The following is a 6,000-nucleotide window of genomic DNA, read 5'->3' as shown; positions in this document are numbered from 1 at the left end:
TACGAGAGTTCATAAGGAAGAGAGAGTCTGAGAGAAGACAGAAAAAGATGAAGGGAAATAAGAAAGTGAGAAAGATGAGAGTTAGTAACAGATGGATCTAAGAGAGTTAGAGAGAAAATGAAAGGTTGAGACAGTGAGAGAAGACGCATGAATGAGGGGAAGGAGTGGTGTGGGCCCCACTTGGTACACAACACAAAGTCACAAAAGACAACACAAAAAAATATCTCTAGTAAACGTGAATTTACCAAAACGCCTTTCACGCTCAGAAATTCGTAAAATCTTCAGCGTAACTTCGAATTCAATTCTGCTTATGCCTATGCGTTCATACTATCGAGTACTTCAAGATTACAGTAAAATAATAGCTCATACACGTTAAGAATAACGGTCAACAAAAGTCAACAATCTTGCATCTAGGGGCATTCTCATCAAATCACACATTTAAAATTAATAAAGCCATAAAATTTGCAACGATTTATTACAATCTACCCAGCCAACTCCTACAAAAGATTTATGCCACGAAGAAAAAAGGAAGATTATCTCGTGAATTCCCAGCTCAAACCTTCCTAAACCATTGCGCCTACCCCACTTCACTACCTAGCCAGCTCCCGCAAAAGATTTATGCCGCGAATTCCTAAAAACCGGCATTTTCCATTTTCTTCTCAAACTATCATTTCCTGATCGATCTCGCAAACCCCACAAGAACGACACAGATGGTCTCGCCTTCATCGTATCCCTTATCTCGCTGCCGTCTCCTTTCTCTCGTCGATCGTTGGGTCATCTCCTCTTGCAACTCTATTAGTGTTACTCCACTTTTGTGCTCAGCAATTTGGAGTTTGTAGCTCTTTTGGCTTTTCCATCGTAAAAATTGATTCTTTAATTCTTTTTTGCAGAGCTTAAGATTATACGACCCATAAGTGACAGATGGACCAGATTGATCCATGGATGGAGGAAACCCTGAAAGCGACTCCTGTCAGTAGCCTGGAAAAGCTACCTGAAAAGAAAGGCTTCAAATTTGGGTTGTCTTGCAAATCTGTGTGTGATGGTGCTCCATTTCTGGTGGATAATCTAGAAAGGAGCCGTGGTAGTCCCTCCTAAACCGCCTGGATCCCACGAGTGAATAGAAAGTTAGATCTACATTGGGTCTCACCTGAATCGCCCCCATCTATCCTCCTGAGTAGAAGTTTGGTTTCAAACCTTGGTTCGATCATGAAAAGTACGCCATGCTAATATTCCTTGGATGATCCATATATCAGGGCCAAGCGCTGATGAGCACATTGAACTATCCATGTGGCTTAGAGCCCTCACAGCCCAGGCACACTCAATGAATCATTAGGATTTTTTTTCAATAGAATTTTATGCATTCACAGGTTCCGTCGTTCCCACCACTTCTCGATGAATGATTAGGTCTAAATTTTACAGCGGCGCCTCTAATTAAATTTATTCTTGAGTCAACCGTCTCAGTCCTTATTGGTTCAGGGCTTTTGATTTTTGTTCTATTCATGGATTTGTCTAATTATGGATCAATCAGTATTAATGCTTTATTACATTCCCTTTATATGAGATGACTCATAGACCTTACATATTGGAATTATATATCATTAATATTCTTTTTCTATCTTTCTCTCACCCTTCCATTTATCTGTATACTTTATATTGCTTTACAACGCTCAACTCTCATTTCTAGGTTCATTGATATTGAATCAATCGAACGCACCTGTAAAACCTGTTCAACCTGTTCAACTTTTGGAAGGCCCTGCGTTATATCACTGAATCTATATTTTTCATATAGAAATGTAATGAATTTATCTATTACTATATCTCTAGAGTCATAACTTTATACGAGGAACTACTGAACTCAATCACCTGCTGCCGTTACTCTTCAATTTTATGTTAAGGTCTATCCTGTAGAGGTACTCAAATTGGATCGGTGATCGATCTCTAGGTTTCATCATAAACCTAATTGGTTACTTCCAAATACGTAAATCAATAGTTCAAACCGCACTCAAAGGTAAGGCATTTCCCATTTTTATAGGAACTTTTGTACCAGAAACAATGGTATCTTCAATTATAGCCCTTCTAGGATGTAAATATATCCATCCGATGCATCCATAATGGTTATTTCCTACCTCCCCCCCCCCCCCCCTTTTTTGTATTATTTTTCATACTGTAACTTCTACTGTAGCATTATAAACATTCGTTGTAAAGTAACATTCTATATTCACAACGTGTCTCAAACAAGAGAAATAAACAAACATAAAACTATTCATATATTTATATATATATATATATATATGTATGTGTGTGTGTGTGTGTGTGTGTGTGTGTGTGTGTGTGTGTGAATTTGCACTAATATGTTCTCTATGGTAATTGGGTTCATGAATTAAACAAGTGGGCTATGCAAAATTATGCTCAATTTTCATATGCGACAATTCTACCAATATCTCTTCTTTTGTTGGGGGAAGAATCCGCATGAATCAGATTTTTTTTAGGAACATATCGAGAGTGACATGGTTGATTATGTTTTGCCTTTTCCTTGGAGAAAGACAATCAAACAATTCCCAATCATGGTCTTTGTGGATCGGATCATCCATATAACATACAAAAAGAAACTCCAAATATTTGATATCCTTCTCTTTGAATGAGATCTCAATTCCAGCGATGGTTTCATTAGATATCTTACAACTGTAAGCCCTCTTTTTACTTGCTTTTGAAGGACATTTAAACGTTTATTTTCAAACTTATAATGGCAAAAAAAGTAGTTCGTTCATTGATGAGCATAGTGAACTATCCGTGTGGCTGAGAGCCCTCACAGCCCACGCACAATGACACAATTATCAAGGGTGCGCTCTACTACTAAGCTAATAGCCCGCCTTACAGGCCTTACATGGCAACACTCTAAAAAATGAGGGTTCCAGTGGAACAAAACAAATGATGCCGAGCTAAGAGCACTTTCGTTCCTATATAATATAAAAAAGTGGTGGATGTAAGAATCCATAGCTGATCATGTCCTTCAAGTTGCTCATTACTTTCTGCCACATCATTCTAAACGAAATTTTACCATAACATTTCTTCTGTGTACTAGTTGTTCATCAACTCAAGTCTAAATATTTATTATCTATAAAAATAGATTACTAGAATTTTTATACATGTAGATATAAAATTAAACAAAATTTATTGATCATTACATATAATTCAACTAAGATATTGTATGAAAGTATGGTTTTTATTCTATTCTCTTTTGATTTGAGAATTGAAGGATTTTTTTATTGGGTGAGTTCAAATCAAAGAAAGTTTTTTGGTCTATCTTATTTTCTTTTTATTCATTTTCTTTTCTATGAATAATAACATATTTATAATAATAAAATAATAAATAAAAAACTCAATTTATTAATAACTCAATCAAAATAAATAAAATATAATTATCCTCAAGAACAAAATGTGCAACAACCCTTCCTATCTGATAGAAAAGGATCCCATGATCCTGAACCGATCTTACTTGGGATTGCAAATCCCAAGTTTGTCTATGAAGAGCAGATCTAATTATATTAGTGTCTATAATTGATTTCTTCCGTGTAATACTAATCGATAGAGACTAGTTCAAATCTGGTTCCTGGCACATGAGTAATTTGTATGAGTATATATTCTAAAAATTAATTGATATGGGTCGACATACATAGTCATTAATAGTATAAATCATGATATCCAACTAAATGTCGGAGAGATACCCCTTATATATCATATGTATATGAAGTATACAAAAGAATTCCATTTTGATTCCTCTTGTTTTTTTATTTGTCCATACTGTGTCTCCTATTGTTCAAAAAGAACATTAATAATTTATACGTACTCGAAGGGCTAAATTAGTTAGTTGAAAGAGAAAAAGTATAGTCTAGAGGAGTTAAGGGATGGGCATAGACAAAGTTCATTTCAGATACAATACAAATGGAATATGATCATCTTTCATTTCCTTCTATATTTTTTTATATCCTATTTCTTCATTACCTCTTATGTTACTTTCTATAGCCCATCTAAGTGATGTGCGCGGTACATAGTTCACAATGCGGAACTCTCTAACTTTCGCCTATCAATGTTAGTGTCGACCTAGCAGAGTGCTTTCGTCGTTGGTGTTCTTTCTGATCTCTATGCATTTCATCGCTCCACCAGAAATTCCCTCTAACCCTACCATACTCCAGCTTGGTAGTTTCGACCGCATGTCCGATGGACGTCAAGTGATTGATATTATCCCTTTAGGACCAAAACTTCTTGTTTCAGAGGGCGAATCTGTCAAATTTGATCAACCATTAACAAGTAATCCTAATGTGGGTGGATTTGGTCAGGGAGATATGGAAATAGTACTTCAAGATCCATTCCGTGTGTAATACTAATTGATAGGGCCTCATTGGTAAGTGCTACAAGATCTTGTACATTAGAACCCATGGTTATGGACCCGAATCGAGTATATGAAAGATCTTGGTTGAGTTTTTCAATGGCTTGGACACTTCAATTCGGCTGTTGCGGTTGAGGGATTGAAGCCTAGTTTCTGCAACATTTACCCCCAAATCGAGTGTTTAACGGATAGGTATTTTCTTTGGCTTGGTTGTTGAGAAAATGAAATTGGGCTGTTATAGTTATCTCGAATTTTTGTATTAATTGGACGACAGTGATCCTGACATGGCAAATCATCTTCTTGATGTTGCATGTTCCTTGGTTTGAATTGATTGAATGGCAGATGACTGAAAAATACAATTGCATCACCACGGAAAATGAGTTGTCCAGTGTGAGCATAATCCATGGAGGTAATCTCACTGTCAAAGAATATTTATGAATGACTCTCCCAGCGCTGAAATTGAAAACCTGAAAATGAGTTGTTCAGTGTGACTCTCCCGATTAATTCAGAGCGATGCTTTTTAGTGTAGTTTGATGACTTTAATCACTGAATCCTCTTGCAGATATATGGGTGGTTACATTCACCGGGGTTGATCATGAGATTAGTGAAGAGGCTGAAGTGGAAATGGAGGAAGATGAACTTCTTCTAATATTGTCAGTTTCTGCCATTTTAGTTTATTAGAAGCAGCTCTGCAGTAGTTTGCTGCGCAGTTTGTGTTTAAGTATAGTCAGAATGTTAAATGTTCCATCTCTGGTAGTTAGTTCCATTTAATTTATAAACATGTCTGGCAAAGCATTCAAATTCACTTTCATGTACGCACGATTTATTCTGGCTTCTTTATATGTTTTCACATCTCTCATTATTTCATTATAGATGGATTCGTAGTGGTTTACCGTAATGGATTGTTTAGTGCCTCTGCAGGTTTGGACTTTAAGGAATTTGTACAAGGATACCAGTAGTGGTTTGATTGTGGTTGATGTAAAAAAAACGTTCTCGGATGCGCATGAGTTCGTGTACAAATATTAGGTTCATAGGAGGCTTCCATTGCACGTTAATAGTAGTGGTTTGATTGTGGTTTTTCTTTTCTGCAGGTTTTTCTTCTCTTAACATATCAAATAAATCAATTGATAGGTTAGGCTTTCTTATGGTGCTTATCTCCTCTGTCTTCATCAATTTTGGTGCTTAAGTTGGTTTTGTATATATTTCATGTGTTCATATCCTTTATGTGCAGCACATTGAAGATATTTAAAGCTCAAAAAGGAATAAAGGGTCGAAAAAAATATCAATTGGAAAGTAGTAAAGGTAAGGAATATTGTGTTTTCACTTTAAATTAATCTGATTAAGTTACATTGTATACATTTTTATTTGTATATGCAGTGCCTTTTGCAAGAAGAAATTGTAGAATATGATGATGGTGGTTTTTTGAAGTAGTTTCGCCTTCTTATTAGTTAATGACTAAAATTAGTTTTTGTTGTGACACGTTTCCTTTGTTGTGATTTGTTGCAGTTCAAAGAAAAATCTACATACACTCAACAGAAAATTGATACATTAAGAATAGAGTGGGCTAAGCATGTTGATGACTTCATCCCAATAAATATTCAATGACACTACAA

This window comes from Pyrus communis, chromosome 1 (genome assembly GCF_041283825.1).
Source record: "Pyrus communis isolate YQ-2024b chromosome 1, ASM4128382v1, whole genome shotgun sequence".
Taxonomy (NCBI): Eukaryota; Viridiplantae; Streptophyta; class Magnoliopsida; order Rosales; family Rosaceae; genus Pyrus; species Pyrus communis.
Note: the sequence above shows the minus strand (reverse complement) of the source record.